A 26,673-nucleotide genomic window follows, 5' to 3' on the forward strand; every position below is an offset into this window, starting at 1 on the left:
CATATAATGGAGTGCCCAAACTCATTCAGTACCTTAATGAAGGATTCAGTGCTCCAGGTTTGACAAGACAGGATTCCATGCTGGATTGTATGCTGCTTTCAGTGCAGGAGACAAATGTCTCCCCGTACATCTCCACTGCCACCACTTCTGTGTCTCTCCTCAACGTAATTTTCCAAACACTTTCAAAATAAACAGAAGCTCTTTTGTCAGAGTGAAATAAATACAGCAGGATTGGGTTTGCACTGTTTACTGGTCCCTTGTCTTTCCTTTCACTCTGCCTCTGCCTGAGGCAGTTTTGGAAGGTTCTGCCACGTCCTCCAATCGTGTCAGTAAGAGACCAAGGGTTTCTGTCCCACAGTTGCATTCTACACTCATACAGCACATTCCTCTCAGCAGCACTGTCCATCTGAAATTCTCAAGTGTGAGGAAGCAGTCTGTAGGGTTTGATGACATTCTGCATTTTGGTTATTTTTAAGGCCATCTTCACTGCTAGATCAACTGGCATTAGCTGAGTCTGTCTACCAAAGCAGCTATCAGCCCTGCCCAGGCTCATAGCTTAGAGTAGCCAAGCAGGGGCTGTGTGAAGAGGTAGCCAAGAATTTGAGAAGTGTGTATTATATCTTAAATGAGCTGACTTGGGTATCTCAGCACTTCTCTGGTGCCAGGCATGTGAGTGCTCCCCTGAAGTCACAGGGCTATCTGTGGGCTCCAAAGTCAGACAGAGGTACTTTGCAGGTCAGTGCCATCTCCACCAGCCCTGTACACAGTGGTCCCATCTGCTCTGGGATCTAAGAGCTGCTGTGTCACGGAGTAACTATTCAATTGAAATGACACCATTTGAGATTGGCTCATCCTTAGCTTTTATGCTTTTCAGTTTTACCCAGAAAAGTCAATGGACACACACTGCCTCTTCTGATGCCAGGAGAAATTTTGTTACTGATGTCAAGTTCCAGCACAGAGTCCTGTGTCACTAAGTGAGGCTGTCCCAGTTTTCCTCACAGCTGCTGAGAGGAAGAGAGCTACTAGCTCTGCAGACAAAAGCACACCTGTACACAGTGCTCCTTGCAGAGGTGATAACTGCAGGAAAAGAAGAAAATAATGATTTCTTCCACAGGACCCGATGTTCCTAACAAATTCTAAAAGCAGCAGCAGTGTTCATTGACAGCTACAGCCCCATTGTTCATAGGCAGCTTTCTCCTAATCACAATTATGTATCTCTTCAGCTTTTATTTTTGTAAAGACTTTCTATATTTCTCCTTTCATCTTTCCCATCCAGGACTGCTGCCGGGCAGGCTGTGCGCTGGCAGCCAGGCGCAGCACAGCAGGGAGCAGTCCTGCAGCCTGGGAAGGCTCCCGCTGCCAGCCAGAACCGCTGCCTCCGAGCTCCCAGCATGCCCACAGACATCCTTCAGGGACTGCAAGCCAGCATCGAGTCCTAGAAACAGGCTGGTACCTGCCAGCACAACCACTCCTCTGCTGCTGGGGAGAACGAGGGGCTCACTGAGTCACAGACCTTCAGCCAACCTGCCCAGGTACGAGCCCCAGAACATTTGGTTCCATTTCCTCAGCCCTCTTGCAGCCCTATTTACAATTGATTCAGAAATGGAAATGCCTTGATTGGTCTCAGTATGCAGGAGGTCATTGTTAGAGCACCATTATGTGCAGCACAGAGCTTTAAAACTCGTGACACTGTAATTATAATCAAGGCCACGTCTGCTATTACCTAGCATTGGGAAGAGCATAGTAGAGGGTAGTTTGGTTTAATTCCTAATCTAACTAAAATTCTACTTTGTTCCAGCAGCCAAAGCTATCTACTGTCTTAGAAGTATACCAGTGCCCACCTGTAATTGTGAACTGAGTACCTACACAGCAGAAACTCCTGCCCCTCAGATGTCCTCATGGAAAAAACATCAATTACATCTCTCACACAGAGCTTGTCAATTCTGACTCCTTACAGCCCAGTACTGTTGTAAAATAAAAAATGACGCAGGTGGAAAGCTTTGCAGGGCAAAGGCACAGCTGTATTTCATACCTGACAGAACTCATTCTGTGCAGTGCAGACCTGAAAGCAAATTCTGGGGGTGGGATGAGGAGATGCTCAAATCCCTTCACACTTGCCTTGCTCGGTTACAAAGTAATTAGCCTCATTGTGAGAGTACAAGGCAACACACCACATCCTGAATTATTCAGGAAGTCAGACTGAAGAACTGTTGCAAAGCCTTCTTGTTTTAAGTTCTGTCTCCCTCTTCCCCATACTGATCTCCTGTGACTCCACTACACACAAAGCAGCGAGCTATAAAAGAGCCAGCCACTGCAGAGAGCAGCATGCAGCCCAGAGCTCCTGTCTCTCTCACCTGGTGACTCCTCGCATCCATCCCTCTCTTCTTTCTGCTAACTTGTGAATGAGAAAGGGGAACCGAAGGTGATCAGTCTCATCTCCAGACCCCAAAGCACCGTGCATCCCCAGGTTCTAAGAGAGGAGAACCCTGGAAGGCTACGCTGGTAGCATTCCTCTGCTTGGAAACACTTTGTTCAGCTGGGAGAACTTTCAAGGTGCTCAGGATGGCAGCGGAGGGATGAAATCAGAAAGTCTGACTGGGGTTTACAAATCCCCATTTAACACATGCGCACCACGATTTATGGACATGGTACATTAATGGCTGGGCTCAGCATCACTAAATCAGTCCCTCCCATTACAAGTATGAAATAAAGTTGGATAAATCAGAGCATTTCACTTAGGGTGATTTTCATGGTAAATAAATCAATTGGGTGATTTGTTAATATGTTGTAGGATCTCTCATCTCCTTCTGGTTTGGCATCAATCAAAACTTTCTGAAATGCCATCACTAAATCCCAGATGTAGGGGGCAGGCTCAGGGCTCGGGGCAGAACTGAACAGGCTGCCGGTGCGGCAGTGACTGGGTGAGGCTGGGCAGTGAGCCCGCGTTGCATTGGGTTCTTGCTTTGCCAGGGACTCCCAATGCAATGTGGAAGCCAAACTCGGCACACATTTGCTCTCCCATCCTGTTCACAGTTCCTCAGTCCTGTGGCCCCCTGCAGGAAAGGGAGACCAGAGCATGTCCCCTTGAGGAAAAGTCTTCAGAAAAACATAGCATGTAGAGCACCAACAGAGCTACACTGGCAAGGCTGCCCGCGGCCCTGGGCCTGGGACTGTGAGGAGAGGGGCTGCAAGGAGCCAGCATACAGGTACATGCCACAGCCACTTCCCCAGCACCTTCCTCAGGCCATGGCCATAGCTTTGGAACAGGACTCAGCGACAGGGAGACCTCAGGGACAGCCTGCCACCTCCAACTCGTCCTGCACGGATGAGTTCTGGTCCCAGCTGCATCCTGGTCCATCCACCAGCTTCCCACATCACGCACAGTGCCAGTGTCCTCAGCTGTGAAGGGAAAATGAGGAAAGTGGCCTCATTTATAAAGCACTTTGGATGTGCTGGTTAGCTGCACACCAGAGGAGTGATTTGTTCTTCAGGCATGGATTCCTCCCCAGCAGCAGCAGCGAGCAGGCAGGCTTTTCTGCTAAACTAATGTTATTTAACATTAAACACCTAACATCAAGGTGTATTTAAGCAAAATAAACCAGTGAACAAAAGCCTCAGCCTTTGCAGTTTGGAGCCCCTACAATCCCCTAATTCCCCTAATGATTTGCCAACCTAGCTGGATTTTGCCACTTCACAGTCCAGAGATGCTTGCTAAGGGTACAGCAGAACCAAAGGGTGGAGTTTTCAAACACAACTGGATGGAATAGCTTGGGATGGTAAGTATACTGCAGAACTATGAGCACATAACAAGCACCAGGCCTGTGAGCCTGGCCCCAGTGCTTGTGCATGCAGGCAGCTTCAAACCACACCGGGTGCAGGCAGAAGGTCCCATCACCTTCCTCATGCAGCCTCTCCCATTCTGATGACTGGAGATCTACCCTAGAAATATTTACATGCACACCTCACACAGCAGACCAGACACAGTGAAGGAAGGCTGTGGGCACACATAATGCAGCTTACTTCCTATAGAATTGTTATGAAGTAGGAGGTGAGATTATTCAGATATTAGCCCTCAGTCACCAGGGAACTGTCTGTGATTTCTCTATTTATACTTGCAGGGCTGTCGCACAAAATACTGTGAAAGATTTTGATCTTGAAAACTAATGCAAGATTAAAAAAAAAACACAATAAATCCAAACATCTGTGGCATTTCCACCTCATCCCCAGGCTGGGGAAAGCAAAGAGAGGCTCCCTGATTTCTGTTCTCCTTTTTCTTAAAACAAAAAGACGGAGTAAAGCCACAGGAGGCCATCACATGAATGGCAATGATAAAATTGATCAGGCTATCACACAGCTGTCTTCAAGAAGCAGAAAACAGACAAATGAGCATTAGTTATTGAGTGGTCGAGCAGCCTGGCAACAGCTCTCCACCACCTCCAAGCAGTGCAGGACCTCGTGCGGCACTGGTCAGCGTGGCACCAGTCAGCACGGCTCCGGGGCTTTGCTCTGCACCACGTGTGGGAGATGAGACAAGTCTTAGATCCAGTGCCAGCTGCTGCCTGAGCACAAATATCCCCCAAAATTGCATTTCTCTATTAAGAAAAATGCAGAAATCCAGACTGAAGGATGCACAGCTACATTCCAGCAGTTTTTCGCTTGTTTCTGTTTTAGAGAAGGCTTTCCCTCCCTCGCCAAATGGAAGTGCTGCAGGGCAGGCAGCAGGGAGCAGGGCAGGGACAGTGGGCAGCTGGCATCAGATGGAAGGGACAAAATGAAGGGCACCAGGGAGATGTTCAGAGAGAAGGAAATGCAGGCTGGAGCTGCGACTTTTGCAGTAACAAGACAAGAGAGCTGAAATGAGACCTGACAACTTGCTTGGGGAAGGGTGATGTGTGGAGCTGACAGGATGGAGAAGACCTGCATGGAAGAGGTTTATTTATACCCAGATTTAAAAGAAAATAAGCAGCAGCATCCTCTCCATGTGCTCTGTATGCATTTTGCAAAAACATCAAACTGAACAAAAATCTGCAGATAGCCCAAACACAGACCATAATGTAGTCAAAGCCAGCATCAATGTTTCAGGTAACTCCAAAGGGCCACATTCACAGAGACAGAGCACCATGAGCAAAGAAAACTAATGCAATTTGCTCCGAGGTCTGTGAGATTGGAACGTGTGAAGAAATCGAGTTCTGTTCCCTCATTTTAATCCCTTACATTTTCCTAAGGAAATAAGTATCACAGCCCAAACAGTTGCTACTGAAACGGGGACAAACACCCTCCCCCGTTCCCTTTACCCTTCTTCATCCTCTTCACTAGTGGTGAGTTTTTCTCAAGTGAGTAAAAATGGGGGTAAAAATATCCCCCCAAAACCATCAAAAAGACAATCCCAGCTCCTGCGACTGTTTGCACTGCTGGCATCCCCTGACAATCTGCCACAACGAATCACTCTGCAAGGGGAGCTGCTGAGGGATGCTGATGGACTGCAGCACTCCCAGGTCCCGTTTGGGAACAATTGGAAAGCATTTCATTGTGGATACAGAATATACCCCAGGATAACCTTTAGCCCAAATCATCAGCAGAGGTCCCAGTGGCTTTTACATACTCAGGAGCCACTTTCCTTCTCCTACTCCCCTGCTTCAAGCTTCGCATTTCCACAGACATTACTAAACCCAACCCTACAAGTCATTTATTAATGAGCCAAATTCTCTCCATTCCTCCCTTGCCTTTCCCATAGCTACTGAACACCATTCAGACACACCCCTGCTAGTGTTAGCAATGTATGACCATATTCCATTTCATTCAATTATAAGTAAAAGCTGGAAAAAGCCAATATGACAAACTCCACCAAACAATCCTTCACTTACCCATCACAATTCCTCCCATGAGGTCCTTTTCCCTTTTGCTTCAGGACTGCTGCCTGCCTCCCAGTTCAGTTTGTTCCTTTTCAGGAAGAGAAATTGTAACTTGCCTTTTTAATCAGAGAATTTTGGATGTACATAGAAATAAATGAATTTCTGAGATATGATATTTCTTAAATAATTGAACATTTGCTTTTTATAATGTTAAATTAGAAAAAATAACTGGTCAATTTTCAGTATCAAGAAAGACATTAGCCTTGCTGAATGCTTTTAACAGAGAGGTGTGCAAAAAATCACTGTGCATTACACAAAGTATAAATAATGAAAATAAAATAATATAATTATATTGCCTTTTAATGGGATTTTATAATTATATTGCATTTTAATGAGACTTGGACAATTACCTCCCTTCAGCTCCTTGCAGATCTCTGCCCTAGGCTATAACCTCGTGCCAATGTCCAGCCCCAACCTGCGTGGAAAACCAACTCCAGCGTGACTCACGACTCCACTGCAGGATGCCCACCTGCAGGACAGCAGCACCTGCAGAGACAGAGCACTCTGCTCAGCATTAACCAACACGGGATTCTTCCACAGATGGAAGGCCAGGAGCCCAAGCTAAGGTGCCCCAACCCATCTTTTCCCCTCTGCTACACAGTGCAGCAAGGTGACTGTGCGGAAATGCACCATTTCATGAGGCACCGCCACGCCGTCTCAACCCAACCTGGAGCAGGATGCTGCTTTGGGAACCACCCTCCAATACTAACCTATGCTGAACAGTTTCTCTTCCCAGAGACGGTGAGGCAGGACAAGCCCACAAAATTATGGGCCAAGAAACCTAAACCTAAACCCTCCCTGAAAACCACGTTTCCAAATAAAACCCATCGTTTCAGTGCAGTGCTATTTATAAGGGCTGCAGTTCATACTGCTCTTTCCCTTTTTAGTATAGCCTTTCTCTAATATTCATTATCTCACTCCTGACTTCTCGCTGTCTGCACATCTGTTGTCACCTCTCATTCGGGAGTGACTCATTCTTAAAAGGATTTAGTCAGCTGTGAACAGCCAAACTAAGTACTGTGCATGGCATACCCAGGGAAAGAGAAACTCCAGAAATGTCTGGATTGATCTATTTAGATAAGCCACACTGCAGACAGTGCATACAAGCAGTCCAAATAACCCACCTTGACTCTGGGAACTGCACTCCCAGAATTCAGGGTCCCATCTCTGCTGCCATGCTGCAGCTGGCAGAGCAGAGGTGCAAGGCCCACTGCAGCCCACACAGTGCCCTCAGAGCAGCAGCCACCTACGTGTGTCACCTCTAAGCCTAAGGCAAGAAGTAGGGCACATTTTACCACCTGCGCAGCAGTAGTGTCCAAAAGCAGAAATCCTATCCCTCTGGATGCTATAAAACCCTTCCCTGAGGAGCACAACCATCTTTTGCCCCAGCTGGGCTCATTCCAGGCACAGCCGGGCTGCCTCCAGTAGGACTCATCCAGTAATCTCTGCTCCTAGCTTTGTGGCACTCTTCACCCTGAAGAACAGGATGGCGAGCAGCTCCCAGGATGGCTCACAGCACACCAGGTCATGGAGGAGCAGGGGCTGCTGTCAGGGCACTGAGGGAACAGCGTGCTGGGCAGCACTTACATCGGGGCCACGAGGAGCCAGCCCCCAAGCCCATGAGGGTGGGATGTCCTCTGCTCCTGGCCCTGTGCTTGCTCACTTGTGAGAGGAAAATGAAGCCCTACAAGAAAAAAAGAACTTATTTGAAGGTTTAAGAGTGTGGCTGAGGACCACCAGGGCATCCAAAATGATGCTCTAGCAAAATGCATCCAGCCTCCTCCTCAGATGACTCTAACAAACTGGGAAAACCCTGTCAGGCTGAATATACTGTGAGTTAGTGAGGCGCACATGTAGTCCCCTGATAAGGCTGGCTTCAAGCTGCAGTTGTGTGCAGTGCAACCAAGCAGGATAACACATCACCGCACCACCTCACTTCACTGTCGCATGAGAAGTGTTTCCACTTTGCCTGTTCCCACTTTTTGTTGTTGTTGTTTTTTTCATCAGAACAAAATAACCCCACCTGATTGTACACCACCTACATACCTGAGCCCACCCAGCTTGGCTATGCCCCCAGCCAGCCCCATAGCCATGGAGCAGTCTTGTGCAGCCATGTGCACCACGAAGCCAAGATCCTGGGGCTGGCAGGACAGTCCTTGGGACAGAACAATCAAGTCTGCCCTGTACGTTTCAGTCTACAAGATAAAGCAACCCGACAAAAGCCACCCTCAAAGGGTGGTAAAGGATAGGAAGGAGCTAAGGTTCACCCTACACCTTCACCTTTCTTACCAGAAAAGGACAGAAGGAAGAACTGGTTTAGATCAGGGCCCTGTTCTAGCTGAAAGCTGTATACTTGAGGCAGGCAGATAAATGGATCTAATTTTGGCACATCCTGCTTCTTCCAGATGCACCACATAGTACATCACCTCAAACCAATGCAGACACCAGCATAACTGGTATCACGAGAGCAATGCTGAATTCAGGCCCTGGTTTTGTTACCTATGCCAGAAGAGAACAGTGTACACAGATGCCCACAGCAGCACAGTCATTTGGATGGTGCTGATGCTTCTTTTGCCTTCCCTCTGCCTGCATCTCCTGGCACATGATATTCCTGGGAAGAAAAACAACAACTAAAAAAACCCAGATCATGAGGGTATTGGAAAGTAAGTGTTGCATCTGCAGAGATGAGTATTTCCCTGCAGAACTGGTTCTAGAAGTTATTTTCATCCAATTAACGAAGCAAAGCAAACTGTTGCTAGGCCTGAGCGATTTGCCTAGCCAATCTATTTGGTTGTTGCTTCCACAGCTTTCACTACAAGAAGTTGGCAGTATGTGTCCCTTCCCTGACATAAGTCACGCCAAATGAGAAAAAACCTCTCAAGGATCACAACCACAAGGATGGCACCCACCGCCACTCACACTACCCGGCAGCACAGCTGGACAATCACAGTCAGCCAGATCACAGAATGAAACCAAAAATGAAATGGGTTTCGTTGAATGCAATACAGATGGAATTTAAAATCCTTCAGGGTTTATCGCAGGGCACAGCTCCACCACATTTCCAAAACAAAATAAGACTGAGGAAATCACTTGTCCTACAGAAGCAGGGAAAACATACAAGAGAACGGAGAACCCATTCCTGAAACAAGAGCTCCCTAAGAGTGGTTCAGCTTTCTCCCAGCACTATGGCCTGGCATTTGACAGGCAAATCCCATGGAAAAGAGGTGGGACGGAACCTCCACCAATCTCTCTTCTCCCTTCTCAGGGTGGATTTACTTTTCAAGACATAACTAAACCAAAAAAGTGCCAGGCAGACAGCGCAGCAGGGAGCTGCCCTTCCTGCCCCAGCTCTTCCTGCTATTATTGCAAAGTCCCAGGAGAGTCCCAAAAGAGACAATGAATCTCATTTCATTGACCTGTCACATTATAAGGAAATCCTTAACAACTCAGGGTGTAGATTGCATCATGAAACAAAATAAGACCTTGGAGGAGGAGAGCTTTTGAACTGCAGAATAGCGGCTGTCTCAGCACAAGATCGAGGAACAAAAGTCTGTTGGGAAGCTGAACATGAAGATCATCTCTTTGTCACCCAAAATCTGGTCGTATCTGGAGTATCAGCTCAAACTGAGCTCAAGATACTGCCTGGTTGCAACTCCCTGCACCAGTGAGCAAGCACTCCTGAGCAGCAGGGGCTTCTCTTCTAACAGGAACTGCTCTCCCAACTCTTACACCCCTCTTCCAGGTAATGATTCAGAAAGAGTTTGAAAAATATTCCTTGTGATTACCAATCCAGTCCAGTTAGATTTTTCCTTTAGTTAAACTACGCCTGCAATCCTGGCTTTAGCTCTGGTTAACCACTGTTCGTTGGCCAGGTCCAGGACGCAGAAGATAAAAAAAGGATCCACACAAAGGGAGATTCTCTCTCAGGAGTGAATGCTGCAGCCTAAGAGCCTTATAAACAGTTGCCCTGCTCTCCAACTCTACTTCAGAGCTGCCAGTGCCACTACCGTTTCACTACTGTTTCATATCCTGCTGGGTGGTTTGCCTTGGCAGGCAGCTCCTCCAGCCCAGCCTACTGCTTTGCGTGCAATACGGTCCTTCAGCTGTTAACCATGGGCCGTTTCTCAGTTTGAATTTCCCTTTGGAGAAGGGAAGGTCTGATCAGATTTCCTAATGAGCCTATTCAGACCACATCCTCCATTCCTATGCAGGTTTTAGAAGCAGGTAATAACATGGAAAAAGAGCAAACTTGTTAGCTCACAACACTCTTCTGAGACAACGCATGCCAACTGCCACTTTCTCCTCATTTGGGTCTCCCTAATGCCATTCCTACAAATGAAGGGTGAAGCAGTCAGGTTCAATGTCCTCCCCATCACACTGCTGAAATGAGCAAGAACATGGCGTGGGTGGACTTGCAGAGAGCTCAGTGCCTGGCTTCCAACAAACGGCCCTGATCATCCGTCCATTGATTCTCATTGCTCATTTCAAAAATAAGCTTTATTGCAGCTTAATACCTTTTGTGTCGCTGGAAATGCAGGGCTTGCCTCGCCTCTCCTATTCAATGAGGAGAGAGAGCCAATCTACCAAACTGATGTGACAGCTCTGAGTGCTTCTAATAATGCTGAAGCTTTGTGATTCTATCACCTAAACAGTAACTGATAAAGGACACAGAGAGGCAATATTGCCTGGGGAGATTGGGAGCACCAGGTAAGTTCCTTCATGCTCTGAAGTGCTCAGGGCTTACCAGCAAGGCCAGAGACCACATCACTGTGCTAGGAAACACTCAGAGCCACAGAGCCAAAAGACATCAGAGGAAGAGTTGTGCTATGAAAGCCGCTCAGCAAATGCCTTCCTGATTACAGTCCACCAGTCACAGGGAGAGTTCCTCTGCTCCTGGAGCACACATCTCTGTGGGACTGCTGCTGGGATTGCACTGGCTGGAACTTTTGCTTCCGCTGCAGCACAGACCTCATCACCACGACAGCTGTACTTCGTAGCTTCTTCTCTGCTCACCGGATGAGAGATGAGCCCAAGGAAAAGTCTAAAAACTAAAGGCCACATTTTCCACACCAGAATCCTCCCTTGGTTTTTAACACTTCTGAGGGTCAGCTCAACACATGCAGCACCAGCCTAGTGCAAGCCCTGCCCACCACAAGCCAGTTATCCCCTCCATCCTCCTGTCCAACACAGACAGCAACTGGGCCCAGCCCCAATCCCAAGCCTCCATGCAGCAAGCGCTTCCCAGCTGTCCTTCTCCACCTCCTCCTCCCCTCAGAGGCTGGCGGAAGCAGGAAATCTTCCTGATCTTAACAAGCCCCCTGTCACGAACCCATTTTCCAAGGGCCAGGGGGAACACTGTAATTAAAGGAGCAAATCTGCCCTGGTTTTGAATATGCAAGGCTCAGTGACACAGCCCAGCTTCTCAACCAGCTGGCTCATTGTGGGGCCAGCAGCTGCCCAATTTGTCAGGCTTTGCTGCCTGCTCAGCCCAGCACCCTGCTGTACACACAGGCTCCGACCAACACATGGAGAATCTGACTTCCCCTCCATCAAGCAGCCACATAAGCCATCCTTTAAACGGGGTCAGTGTTAATTAACCCACTTTAAGTCCCTTTATACAGAAAAAAAAAAAAGAATACTTTTTTTCTGTCTGCATATGCAGCTTCATCTGCCCATTTACCACCATGCTGTACAAACCGAGCTCTCCTATTTTCAGGGAAGGGGTTTTTGTGAACCCTCCACACTCTGGAACAACCCCAGGAGACAGAGAGAGGCTTCATACGACAGGAGAAAACGTAGGTGGAAATAGCAGCTTATGTCAGTGAAAAGCAAAAGCAGAATCGTAGAAAGGAGCTCATTGAGAGCACTGTGTTAGGGAGGTTTGGCTCTGCACTGTTCACATAGGGGCTTTGGTTTTGGTGTATAAATATATTTATTTGAAAAACAAGTGGATAGAACACATCTCTTGTAACCAGATTAAGGACTCTCCTTCCTCCACTGCTATTCACACACTCAGCTCTCTCCCATCTCCACTCAAAAGCTGCCATCTTCTCTCCTCATCAGAAGATCTGCACAGCCCAGAGAATCTGCTGCAAAGCACATTTAAGTTTATACCATCTCTTAAGTATAAAAGGTATTTCAATATAAAGACTAAGCATGTGATTTATTAATTTGTTGCCAACAGCTCAGATTCACATGCTTCATACCAAAGTTACCCGAAAAAAAGAAAAAAGAACAACCAACTATGCCGTGACCCAAAATTTTATGTCAGATCAATACTGGCATTTCATTTGTGTTACAAACTTTTAAGCTCTTTTAAAACTACAAAACATTCAAAGCTTTGCCTGCTTCTATTAATTCTGGTAATTTGATGGCCATGAACCTGAGCTCTCACCGAAGCCTGCCTTCAATGCAAAAAGACCAAAAACCGACTGGAAAACTCTTCCCCTCAGACTGAAGTCCAGCAGAGACACAGCACAGCAGCCCTGACCTTGAGATCGCTGAATGCGGTCACCTCCACTGGGAAGTGTGCAGGCAGGCTCCGTTAGTGACCTGGGCTAACAGCAGGGGTAATGCTAAGCCCCAGCACCCGAAAAACCAAGAGTGAGGCCTCAAAATAAACACACACAAAGAGCAGTCACAGGGCTGGGGACATGGAAAGGTTCCTCCTCTGACAGGCTGTTGGCTCAGGTTTCCACTCATTTTCTCATGGATAGGAAACACAGGAAGTGATTTCTGTAAGGGATGCTGCGAGTCTAACCTGAATTCAAGGGCGGAGGCTTTAAGATAAACCTCGAAACACAAATATTAATAATAAAAAAACACCGCAGGATGGGCTTAGTCTCCATGAGGACTCTCCACAGGTATCCTCATGCCCCTTTTTTCAAATAAAGACAAAATTCCCAATTCACTCAGTCCAAGATATTCCTTGAAGAAAGGTCCCTTCAGGCTTCTCTCTGCTACTGCATGGTCTCTCTCTACTGCCCCCTCCCTTTAACCTGATCTGTTCTTTAGAGGTAAATCTCAGCTTGGTGGATTTCCCAACTAGTTCATAATATTTCTTATGTTAATATTTGACATTATAAGAAGTATAATACATATTCTGTACAAAGTAGCCCCTGCTGTTAGCATTTGCTACTGCTTAACCTAGCCCATGCCTGCCATGGCACACAGTGGGCAAGGCAAATCTCTGGCCATGCCGTGGTGTCTGCATGTCTTCCCTCCACTCAGCCTGTGTGTCTGACTGCTGGATGCCAGGCACGATTTTAATGGGTGATTTTTTATAGGTGTGACAACTGGAGTGCAGTACTTAGCACTGGTGAAAATCAAGTCCTGTCTCCAAAGCCAACCTGAGCATTCAAAAACCATTAGTCAGATCCTACAAAATAATGAGATTGGCTTAGAAAACAAGATGCTTTTAGAAATGACATGCTTTATTTGCCTTATGGGGTTTCTGCATTTTGCTGCTACGTGTTCAAGTCTTCCTTTTTTTTTGCCTTCACAGTAAGTGAACTACAATTTCTTTAAATGAAAACAAAGAATCTTGCCCTAAATCGTCCAAGTCTGAAGGCTGGAATTTCAGGACAAACATCGTCAGATCCGTCATCATTCACAGAAGTGAGTAAGGGTGCACATCTCCTTTAGAAATAGGCTTTGTTGTACAAGTTTCTTGCAGGTAAAAGAGGTATGGATGTGTTTTCTCTCCTTGTGGATGCTATCGGATGGATTTAATCTGTTAGTCAGTCTCTCCCAATTACCCCAATGTGGACACCTACATTCAAAAAACCAAGCACATTTCTGCTTGAATTTTCAGACTTCTATGAAACATAATTTAGAAGGAAACTCTAAAGTTGTATGCACTGTTGCACCCATTTCATCCAGCCTCCAATACTGCAGGAGACTTCTTCCCTGCTGGCTGATGAGAGACACCTCAAGGTTCTACCAACCAACAATCTATGTCTTCCCCACATTCAGCACAAGCTAAGCAAGCACTTTCAGGTCTGGCTCTTCAGGAGGTCTCAACCCAAAGCTCTGGGGAAGTTTAAAGGCAAGACTTAGCTTTGAATCTTACTCTTAGAAGGGTGGCAGACAGGGGAGAGCAAAACACTATGTATTTCATGTTATGTTGAAACCAACCTCACCTTCCACCATCCCCATACACCACAAACAAGCAGCAATACGTTTCTGAGCCCTAAGCTGATGAAAGACTACCAGGCATCAAGCAGACTGATATGTGGCACAACAGAAATGGGCTTCTCTGTTCCCTGTTCGAATTAGAAAGTGGGCTTTTGCTTATATCAATATATTTGCAACACTCTTGGAGTTCTACTGCTGAACTCCCTCCTCAGCGAGGAAGGGGGACAACAAGATGACATGCTTAATGGTGGGAATAATCAAATAAAAGCTTGGCATTAAAAAAGAGCCCATTCTCTCATGATCTTAGACTGGTAGGAAGATAAGGAATCCATCTCCTCCCTCACTGACTGAAAAGTAACTCCTCAGCTCCATTTAAGGAGGAAAGCCATGTATGTACAGTTTTGCTGGCATCAGCACCTGCAAGGCAACACTACTCAGCAACAGCCTGAGCAAACAAAAAGCTCTGATGCTGCCATCACCCTGGGACACAAGGTGTCAGACTCTCAAGTTACAGCCTGAAAACTTTCAAGAGCCAGCCTGAGTTTTCTCAAGATCTTCTTCCAAGGTACAAGCCTACCTTCTCTGCCAAGGTGTTTTCTTAGAAGCAGAGAAGAAATCCCCCATTGTCATAATGACACAGGGAATCACAGGACAGAGAGCAGGACTTGGTAACTGTTCACTGGTGCTTCACACCTTGCACTGTAACCAGAATTGTTTTGGCTGGAGATGGCACAGGTAAGGACTGATCATGGTCCTACAGAAGATAACAGGAGTTAACTTTCCTACCAATTCTACCTGGGTAGCATCAGGACACAGCTATCTGTGCCATCAGAGATGGACTTAGAAAGGGTACAGAGAGGGAGGTACAGGCACTGAGAAGGAAAAAGGAACGCAGGAGCAAAGACCATCATAAGCTGTCCTGCTTAAGAGATAACTGGATAACTATCTTCGTACAGCACATTTTTGGAAGAAATATGCATACTGACTGCCTTTCATTTCTCCCTGCAAACTCCCCATGCTGCTCTAATAAGAGTCTCTGGTAAAACTAAACTAAACATACATAAATTTTCAAAGGCGGCATGAATGCCCTAAAGTAAATAATCCTTTAAGCCCCTATCCACTGCAGCACTTGCTGGGCCTGAGGCGGGGGAAAAACAAGACAAACTGCAGCTGTGAAATATGAAATAAGACAGGAATGAGAAAACATTCCTTTCTCCTGAGGAAGCGTATGCAGAGTTGCAAGCATTTTGATCTAGCAGTTTAAATTAGGCCGTGCAAATGACTTGTCTCATGTACATGCAGAAGCCGAGAAGCAGCCCTTGCTGGTGCATGTAGTGGGGTCTGTAAGCAGGAGTGTAGCAACAAGCAGCAGTAACACCATCATGTGCTGGGAGAAGGAGCAGAAGTTTGCTTTTCAAAGCACTCATTTAACACATTTCAGCATCTTAAAACGCCTGCCCAGGAACCAAGAACCTGGCTGAGATCAGATCAATTTGGAGGCACAGCCCCTGAGCCACCAGCAGCAGCCAGCATCCCCAGGAGCCATCCCTGTCCTCTGGCTTCCCTAGAACCATAGCAGAAGACATCCAGTAGCTGCTGACAGGGAACAAAGGAAATATGCTGTGGTGCTGAGCAAAACTACTGCAGCTTGAAGGAACTGCATTAGGCATTCCAAAAACAAGTCATTACCTATTTAACGAAAGCTGTCACTTGACAGAGCTTTGCACAGAAAAACCTAGACTCACTCATGGCAGTCCTGCCATCTCTGGATACCATTCTCTTCACAACTTCTTTTTAGCTTCGTTCCATCCACACTTCCTCTTACCAGTGTCTGTGTATAAGTGTGACTTTCTCGAAGACAGAGCCTGCCAGGCTGCAATGCAAGGCTCACAAGGCTGCCTAGCACCCTGCCGTCTCTCCAAGAGCTTCAGCACCCTTTGCAGAAACAACTTCCCAAAAAACCTCAGTAGGTTGCAGCAGGAATTCCTACATCTCACATGATCCAGCATGCTAATAGCACTACTTTTCCTAACCAGCCACCAATGAAAAACACGAGACATATAACTCTAATGCCACCAACTCAGCCCTTCTATCAAGACTTGGCTCTAGCTGCTCCTGACTTCCCTGATGATCCTGGTGGATCCTTTCCAACTTGGGACATTCTGCAGTGTCATGACTCTAAGCTCTGGTAAAACAACAGTCTTGCACTTTTTGAGCTTTCAGTATTTCAGTGCCTTCTACAATGAGATGAAACCTACTCCAGCCTTTTAATGCAGCAGAATCATTCTGAAGCATCCACATTTAAATGGGAGCCTTTCCAATCGGGGCATGCAAACCCAGTGATTATTGTAGTGAGCTGAAATGTGACAGGTTCAAGCATCAGCCCTGATGTGAGATGAAATTGCCCTGACAGATGAGAGACCATGAACCTGTAATTCCTGGTTCAGCGCTTGCATTAGGTCTGCATATGCATCTTTAGTGCCACATTCACAAGTAGATGCACCTACACACTGAACAACTTCAATGTGCCCCTTGACTGTATCACTGCCAGCAGGCTGCCCCTCCAGTCAGGCAGCGCCCTACTTTAGCAGGAGCTGAGCCTCCTCCATCAATGAGAAATCCATGGGCAATCAGCAATCTGTAAGCTTCTCTTATGTATTCAGATCTCAACACAAGTTCAACACCTCAGCTTATAAGATCAAAAGACAGCACTCCCATCTGCCTCCCCTCCACTCCTTTGCAGAAGGTCACACTTTCCCCTTGCTCACCTCTGCCTTACACAGCGTTCCATTGACAGGGGGCTTCTGAAACAAGAACTCTTCTTCCTGTGCCAAATGCAGGAATGGAATAGGAGTGATCCCAGGGAGTGATGGTGAGGGATCCAAGGGTGAATATTACTTAGAGTGATTTCTGAAACCGTCCTTCATATCCCACTGTTCAACTCAGAGCTCTGGATAACAAATATTTTCTCTTCTGTGCACGTCCCAGGGACTTCCTTCTGCTTCTTACAACAAGGAGGCCAAAGCAAAACCAGGTATTTTTTGGATTTAAAAAATATATGCACATATACCCAGAACATTAAGGAGTGCATACACATTTTAAATCCATTTCTGTCATATTTTACTTGTCCTTGGCACAAGCGGCACAAACACTGAGCCCCGAGAGCCTCTCTCATCTTTGTCTTCATTGCAGTGAAAGAGTTTGACTCCGCATCTGCAGCGCCCCAAAGAACACACAGGACTGAAGAACACCTGTGTTAGCTTTGCTGTTCTCTCAAGCATTTGAGACAGGGATGGGAAAGAACAGCATTGTGCAACAATCCCCATCCACAGTGTAATTAACTCTCATTTTCCCTGGCCCTGGAGTGCTTGTCTCCTTCACCCATAACTGAAAACAAAAACAGAAAGCTCTGGGGGCAAGGGAGGGGATAAAAGCAGCTATGAAAGCTGCTCTCCCTGTTGGCTGTGTGCTGCTTGTTTAGGTAACTGGAGATGGTTGGTCTGCTGTTAATTCTTTTTCATCACAGAGGTCACTGGAAATAAATTCTGCACACACATCATGCTGAAACGAGGAGATAAGGACACTCACACTTACAAACCCCAAACCCCATGTTTTCCCTGGGCCACCAATAGCCCTGGGCAATGTGTTCCTTTCCCACTATGCCACAAAGCGTTCTCCCACCAGGACACCACAAACCTGCCTTCAGCAGAGACTGCAGCCCATCACACTGCTTTCCCACTGCCTCCTGTTCACACTTCCATCCCTCTGTGCTTCCCCTGCAAGCAGTGTGGGGCCAGACCCGGCAAGCCGCAGTGCCTTTGGGCCTGGGGACCCCAGCACAGTACCCTATACCCTGCCTGCCCAATGCAGAAGCTCGCTGGTCCCTGCTGGGGGCCAGGTGCCAGCTCAGGACCTGCCCGTGCAGCCATGAGCATGGAACAGGACTCAGACCCATAGGCTCCGCCTCTTTTGAGGCCACAGAGAGGAGGCTGCAGCTCAGGGGGATTCAGTTTGCTGCCTACCTTTAGATCATCCTGCTCTGTTCCTCACAGGTACTAAGAATGAACAGCTTAAGTACTCAGTCAGGTACTTGAACAAAAGGAATTGCCTTCTAATTGGAGCCACAGACACCAAAAGAACTATATAGCTAATAAGCACAAACAGAATCATCATTAGAGGAGACTATATTAAGATACAACTGAGATTGCAGACATTTGTTCTGCCAATAAGCTCTGTATGCTTTAAACCCTGCCTGGCTTAATTAGATATTTGATACCCCATCACTTCGGCATTTCTAAAAATAACCACATCGTATGTCCTATTTATTAACTTTGATTTATACCAAGACTTGCCTCCATTTCTCTAGGGGGCATTTACAAAAGTTAAAATGCAGAGCCAGCCAATAAATCCATCCTGCCTGTAAGGAAATGACTTTCCTGGGATGCAAAACCCACCTCCCCAAGAAGCCAGAGAGGCCTTTATTGGCTTTGCTGGAGCTAACTGCAGCCTGAAAGGTGGCATCTTTGTCTAAGGGCTTGGAAAAATGGGTAGCTATCATGTTAGAGTGTATTATTAAAAGTGACAATTATCTCTGTATGCTTACAATTGGAACTTCTGATTTCATAGGCTCAAACAAATGCACCGCTGCTGTTCTGGATGGCCTAGCATTAATAAAGCAAACCAATTTTGAATGCCCAAGGCCGGGACTTCAGGGACAGCAGATGGTGCCCAGGATACCCATTCTCACATTAGCATAAGAATAGCATGGAGTGGGTCACAGACTGCCTTTAAGCAAGCTTTCAGTTGTCCACACAGCCTCTGCCTCGTACCAAATGAGACAACAGCATTGTTTTGGTTTTCTAATTTAGGTAATCAGTGCCTCATTACGTAAAATGTATTTCAGAGGCAAGCCGAGCAAGAAGGAAATCCACCTCCTTTGTGACAAGTGCACTCCGTATGCACCTCATTCAAACTTCGGACACACAACAAAAGCAAACGAGCAGTACTCATCTGATCCATGAAAACGTATCTGGACAAATGGCTCAGAGCTCTTAAAATTAGAAGGGGTTTTTTTCCCTTAAATTGCCTTTTATTTCGTGTGCAATCAGTCGCAGCTGTAATTGCTTGTAAGCACAAATTGCAGCATTTAGAGATTCAGCTTGCTCACTGAGAACCAGAATACACTCTAAGTACAAAATTGGAAGCTGTGCTTCAGATTCCTTAAAACTGATTTAAATCCGTGTGCTTACCTGGATTCAAAAATACAACTCACCAGATCACACAAAAGGCAAAGCTTCTCCCCACCACTAAATGCAGCCTCAGCATTAAGTAAAAAGCAGCAAGGCCAGGACACTGCAGGCAGAAGCTCAGATCAGCAGTTGGGGCGTCCTGTGCAATCCCTCATGAGGTATTTCGTCCTTCCAGTAAGCATAGATAAGTTTCAAACACTGCGTTCCACCAAATGCACACTTGCTATCTTACTATTAATAACGGACAGAGCTTTGTGTGTTTAGATGTCTTCCAAGCTGAGTTAATTCAGGTTTCTGAATTAACTAATAATTAATTTCTAATTTTTGAATTCTGCAGTTCACACTTGGTGCCCCCTGGACAGGGCTGCTAAGCCAGTCTAATTTCCTAGCTGGTTATTAAACATCAAGGAAACGTTTCAACCCCACTCATCAGCCACCTCAAAACTGGTAAATCCTACATGAGAAGTCAGTCTATCAAAACAGGGAAATGCGTTAACTGAGAGCTTGCCTACACCTCATGAGCACACTGCATGAAAGGCACAGGGAGGCACAGCTCACTTCTTCTTTCCCCATCCAAGAAGCAGGAAGAAGAAAAGAGGAAGGCCATAAGTTCCACTCTCCCACAGAAGAGGTTAAGAAGAGCCGAACTAATCCACATGGAAATCTTGTGCCCATGCAGCTCTTCTTTACCACTGCAAAACTGCAATCATGGCTTCGCTTCCTTGGGTCACTCTTGAGATCTCCACAATGGGAAATCCCAAAGTGAAGATGGCTGTTAAAAATTGGCAGGATTGCAAATAGATGGTTAATCTCATTCCAGGGAAAAAGTGCAAACATCCAGGGATCACTGTGCTGTGGATTCGCCCCACATGGATGGATGCCAGCAGGCCGCCTGAGCCCCTCACCCCACAAGCTGCTCCCTGAAAAAAGCCTGCCCCTGACACAGAGCTAGCAAAGGCAAGTCGCCCCACACCACAGGCACACCCCAGATTCCAGACATGGGTGATGGCGAGGCAGCTGAGAATTACACATTTACACACAACACAAACTGGCAGCAGGAACAGACAAAAATCCTTTGCTGATGTTGCTGTTTCTCATGTAACACAGTTTTCATTCCCTAAAGCTAAGGTACTAATTGCCAACTGAAAATAAGTCATCTCATCATTTCACTTGAAAAAATACCAAGAGTTCTTGAGCGTGACTGGAGAATTCAAGAAGTCATATCTGGGCAGTGAAAACACAACTATTTCTGTATCTTGTTCAGCATAATTCTTTTTGAACGAATTGCATGAAAATCATGGGTTCTCTGGAAGCATTTTAGAACTGGGAGAAATTTCTGAAGGTCTCAAGTCACTGGGCTCTGCTGAATTATGGGTGTCCTTCCTTGGATGAGGAGTTTGAAGGAAGGCTGAGGACTTACTGAGCTGCATAGGACTTACTTTTCAGAACGGCTGATCTTCAAGAATTTCAAATTTCATTCTATTTCCTTCCAGCCAGGTACTTACAGGAATGGAGATTCTAAACACAATAACAAATGATAGTTCACAGCCCTGCCAGTGGAATATAGCCTACTGAAAAGAACACAATACTCAGCACTGTTTAAAGGAGAGGAAACGTATCTAGCAGCGTGTCTTGACAACACCTTTGGGAAAGAACCTTCCACCCTTGCAGTTGTCTCCTTGTGAGTGGTTCCAGCAGGCGAGCAGATGCAGAGAGGTGGTAACATTGATCGGAGGGGAGCTGTCAACCTCTGCAGTCAATGCTAAGACTTCTCACACTCATGGCGGAGACAGAATGAGAGGAAGGAAGAAGACAAACACAAACATCCCAATAAAACATTGTATTTGAAGATATTATCCTGAATTTGTGCTGGATAGTTATTGTCCCTAAAAGCATTATCTTAAAATTATCTCTAAAGTTTTATTTATTCTTCTCAGATTCCACTAAGTAGCCAAGCTGGGGTGGTCTACAGGAAAAAAAAAACAGAACTGTAGCTGAAGCACTGCAGGCAAGTGTTGAATGTTTTGTAAAAACATAATCAGTTTCTTGCCTGCAAATCTCCTTTCTCCCTCAGATGTCTCATCTTTCACCCCTCAGTTCCCAAGATAGTAGAATTTCCTCAGTTCTGTGGTTACCTAGTCTTCTCACGGAAACAAGCACCAAACGCACTATGAAGAAAACAAACAACAGGCAAAAATCCCCTAAAAACAGCCCTTCAGCTTATTCCTCCCTTATTTTTCCCCATGCAGGCTCAGAGCCAAAGATACTCCAGTCACAGCTGAGATCAGTGATAAACCTTGTTAGCTGTTAGGAGAGGAAAAATTAAAGATAAATATTAAAGTAGGGTAAAAAAAACACCAAGGGAACTCTTTATCTCCTCCCTTCATTAATTAATAATATAAGCAATAAGCTGAAAAGAAAAACGGACAGCTTCTCTGACCCAATGGGAAAACCCAAGGATGCAGGCAGAAGGCTCTGTCCCGTTTGTCACATGGTTGCCATGATTTGCGGGTGGTATGGCAGAAATGAAACCCCACACTGTGACGAAACCTCAAGTCATCTGTCACAGGCATGTGCTCGCCCAGCCCACGCTGTGGTGGACGACCAGCAGAGCAGGGGCCTGCCCAAAGTGCCTTGCTGAGTATGAAAGAGAAGGACGTTCCCCTTCAGGCCCTACAGTTATTAAGGGGTTCCAGTGAAACAGTAGTTAAAGATCTGTCGAGCCAAAATGTGCTGCACTTAAGGAGCTTTTATGTTTTTTGCCTCCGGATGTCTCTGCACAGAGACATTTAGCATCATTTTATGAAGATCTCAAAGAGATAAATAAAAATAAGTTTCTGTCTGGAAAAGGCCAAGAGCAAAGAGGTTAATTGAACAATCCGGCCTCTCACAGCAAGGCAATGGGAGAGCTGGGGACAGAATCCAGATCAGCTGATTACAGTCCTGTGATCCTCCAGCACTCAGAGCTCTTTTGGAGAAGCGTTCCTTGTCCACGCCATGCGATGGAGGGGCCTGCGGTTCTGCGAGCACGTCCTGCAGAGCTGCAGGGGCAGAGGGGTTGCTTCAGTCCCAGCCTTCTGCGGCTGCTTCCAGAAGCAGCTGTCTCACCGCCCGCTTTGCTTTAGGCTCTTCCTGGCTTTTAATTTAATCTGAAAGACTGGATTCGTTGTTTCTTAGAAAGAAGCTGTTTTTCTTAAAAGGACTGACCAAAGTTTGATGAGGCCCTTGTGCAATGGAAAGACTGATGAGATATATTAAAGGGTAGGTGTGGAGCAAAAGTGAACATAAGGGCAAAAACTCCCACTGAGTTCAATGGAATGATTATTGTTGTTTTCATGCATATCTTTTCCCATTGCTCTAGCTTGTATTTTAGTGTATTTGTGTAACTACATTTGGCAGAGGGAAATGGTAACCCCTCCCATGCTTTGCTTAGCTTCTCTTTGTTTGCCAGTATCACCGTGACACATTTTTCTGGCTGCTGCTGTGTGCCCTCACATTGGTGCTTCAATATGCTATGAAACCAGAGCTCCCACAAATAAATGGGCAGACTGAAGTGAATAAGATGTATTTTCTGCCTACATAACTAAAAGCCAGAACTCATCAACCAGGCAGTCATCCTGAAGCTGGACCAAGAACCAAACAAGATTAAAGGAGAGGATCAGAAATGCATACAAAGATTGTCCACCAAGGAATCCCAACAAGCTGTCACCCAGCACAGCCCATGCAATCCTGCCTGTACCGTGCTGCACAGATCTGCCAACCAGCAGAAGGGGTGCTGTGCCCCAGCCCAGCTCTGCCCATGTTGCACATCCACCCACAGGTGGGATGGAAGGGATGGTTTTGATGGCAAGAGCTAGGAGAAGGACATGGAAGAGAGGTGTCCTGCAAGCAGCAGCTGCCACACATGTGAGATACAAAAGTTCTCAGCAATATTCAGCTGATGGTGCAGACTTCAGTACCTCACTTCTGCACCTCTGCCCTAAGAAATACTTGCCTTCTTACTCCTAAAAATCTTCAGCAGTGGAGATGCTGCAGCTTCCCTGGACAGCCTGTCCAGGATTTACTATCACTGCTTTCTAACGATAAATTTTAGCAAAACAAACTTCATGCTATCTCTGAATGCAAAAAGGAGTTGTGACGTGAGGGACGGACTAACTCCTAAGGTCCTGCAGTATGGTTTCTATGCTGTCCCCTGATCCATACAGGTCCAGTGATGCCAGGCTGAGACAGCAGAGGATGTGGCCTTCTGGTAAGGCAGTTCTTAGGCTTGCACTAAAATAAAAGTTTGCACCAACTGCCAGCCAGCAGGTCAGTCTTTCCAGCTGATCCTCTGTCTTATTATGTAAGATACACTGTTTGATTATTGCCCTCTGCTAACCTCTGCATAAATTAGACATTAAGGACTAGAACAGAAATTATTACTGAAAATTCAATCACTGTTAACTGATTTCTAATACATCATCTCATGTAGGTCAAAGTGCGTTAACCTGCTTCAGCCTATTGAAAAAGATTTCATTAACACACTACACAACCTAACAGCACCTCTCCTGCAGAAACATGTCCCTCCTGCACCATTTGATGCCCATAGTCACAAGCCAGCCTGCAAAAAATGTCGTCAGCTGCCAGCATCCAAGGTTCAAAGTTTGCGAAATTGCTGACACTGTGGTCTGTGACTGCTTGGGGCACTTTCAGACAGCACAGCATCGGGAGAGGAAATGTCTTTGTCTTATGCCATATGAATATTAAGGGATGGATGCACTCCAAAAACAAACAAATCCCTTACAGGACATGCCAACAAATGAATTTCAAGCAGGAGGTCCCCAGAAAAAAACCTAGGTTGAAAGGAGGCACATTAATTCTGCACTTATTCCAGTCCTTTAGTACCATCCCCAGTCTGTCACACAATGCTGGAACCAAAAGCATGGCTCAGCAAACCCTGATACCTCACACAGGATCCTTACAAGGCTACAGCTATGCTCATCTTCACCTCAGAGCAAACCCCATTTCAACCTCAAAGTACTTCATGTGATCTCACACTGCTAATACTGGCTCCAAAACCGAGCATGCAACCAGCAGCAGCTATAAAAAAAAAAGCCCTCTCACATCTCTCCCACCTTCAATCTCTGTATACCTTTATCTAACAAGATGGTACTGGAAAAAGTGGATTCTTGGGAGAGGTGCACAATGGAAGATAATAGCCACAGACACAAACTGAAACACAGGAAATTCTGATTAGATATTGGCTTTTTTGTGAGGACAATCAAACAGCAAAATGGGATCAAAGAGGCTGTGGGATTTCCTTTTTTCTTTCCCCCCCCCCAGATGCTCTTAATTAACTGAACAAAGTCCTGAGTAACCAGCTATAAACTAGCACAGCCTTGAGCAGGAGGCCAGGGACTGTTCCATCCTACATTACTCTGTGATTTATCCTGGCTATATCTGGAACCATACACAGGACCCTAGTAAATGTTAAGACACAACTGTAATACTGAAGTGGACCCTATGAATTGATGAAGAACGGAAGCAGACTGCAGGTGCTCAGGCAGGACGAATAATAGCTCTCCCCACAGAACATCCCTGGTGGTCAGCACTTGCGCTGAGGAGCTTTACACTCAGAACTCTTCTCTCTGCACCCTGCCAAAACTACATCCCTCCTGGTATCACCACCTTCAGGGAGGCACTCCACATACCCTGCTGGGGGTTCCTTAATCCCAGTCGCAGTGAAAGCTTCTGGAACATGATGCACTGGAAGAAACTTTACCAGAGACATCAACGGGAAGAAAAAATCCCATACGTTCTCAAAATTAAGTTTATTCTATCTGAAGAACAAAGACTACAAAGACTTCAACTATGAGGACAACTTCTAGAGCCTAATCTCAGAGAGCACTGTGAGAGATTGAGTACTCACATTAACTGGAATTGCTATGATCTGATGATTTAAAGTGATGTCTATTGATGCCCAGAGGGATTTTCAGGTCCAAGCTTTCTTTGCTGGGCATCTGTTACATACAGCAGTGACAATCTGTTTGGAAAGATCAGGGAACACAAAATCTAGAGGTGCATCGGTGTGCGAGCGCCTGCTCCAAAACCTCTTTGAAAATCACCCTAGGGAACAGCCATCAGCCAGCAATGCAGTTTGGAACCAGCTAAGATGCAAATAAAAACTCATGTCAGCTGAGGATTTTGGACTTAATGCCATTTTGCTGATGCAGATATATATTCAGATTTCCCTGGCCTCAGAGACTAAACCCAGTTTAAAAGAAAAATCTATATCATACCTTTTGAACAACATTGCTGCTCTGGGGGCTTGTGGGAGCGGGAACTGGGCTGCTATCCTCACTTTCAAAGCCCTGAATGAAAGTGTTGGAATTTACACGTCCACATTACGAGGACTCAGGAGTCACATTTCCCTACAGAGCCAGAACATCTGCTGCCCATGGCATGGGGACATGCCTACCCATGCCACACTGCTTCAGCATCGTGCTATCACCTACCTGACCACATTTCATATGCAGCTAGCCCGTACTGTGACACCTCCACAATGAGTAATACACCTCCTACCCGCAGAGGGAATGTTTATATGGTACACATGCCAGGCTCCCCGCTGACTGTAACCAGCTGCAGTGATGACTGCCTTTGCAAAACTCAGTTTACACAAGAGGTGCACACAACTGTCAGACCTCACCGTGCTGTTAGCCACCTCACAGCAGTGGTTCTAATCACCTCACTAGCTTCGAGAAGGCTTTCCCCTCTGTCTGACCAAGAAGCACCTGCTATGTCCTGTCTCTGCCACAGGCTGCAGGCACAGTGTGAGCAGGACGACTCTCAGAAGTTACTCAAAGGGAAGCAGAGCAAAAGAAAACTACTTCCCTTTCTCTGTGTATTCACAGATAAAAAGGTAACTGCGTGCTATGGCCCATTCTCAGAAGTCTCACAACCAGCCATGTGCCTACCATGCTGGGGGACCAAAGTCACTGCAGGCAGGATTCAGGAGCCTGATTCACATGCTTCAGAACAGGAACTTTTAAATTGTGTTCAGCACACCTTTAGACTTTATGGAAGGAAACGAGCAAGGCAACGGTCCTACTCAGTTATATCGTGCTCAGTTTGCGTTACCTCGCTGCTTCTTATTCCTCTTGTCCTGTTTTCAGAACTGAGCACGCTGTGCTGTATTTTTATTTCTATAGACCATGCAGACTCAACAACTTGCACTTTCTCCTCCCTCTTGCAACTGGTTTCTGTGAAAGGGCAGGAGAGTAAGTGCTCCAGCACCACACGTGTGGCAAAGGTCAATTGCAAAGGAATGGGAAGTGAGGCCAAATGGCAGGCCAGGGTCTGTGGTTTGTGGTGAACAGGTTTGTGGTGAACTCAAGCAC

The 26,673-nt window shown here is 46.2% G+C and overlaps 1 protein-coding gene across 1 annotated transcript in view; it reads right to left on the reverse strand.

Annotated features, from left to right (window-relative positions):
* The window catches only part of PAK3 (p21 (RAC1) activated kinase 3), a 98,934-nt gene that overhangs the window by 71,532 nt on the left and 729 nt on the right, over positions 1-26,673 (reverse strand). The gene's annotated exons all lie outside the window — the stretch shown is intronic.

This window comes from Centrocercus urophasianus, unplaced genomic scaffold (assembly GCF_019232065.1).
Source record: "Centrocercus urophasianus isolate 14NV4802_14NV808 unplaced genomic scaffold, USGS_Curo_1.0 seq_24, whole genome shotgun sequence".
In the NCBI taxonomy this organism is placed as follows: domain Eukaryota; kingdom Metazoa; phylum Chordata; class Aves; order Galliformes; family Phasianidae; genus Centrocercus; species Centrocercus urophasianus.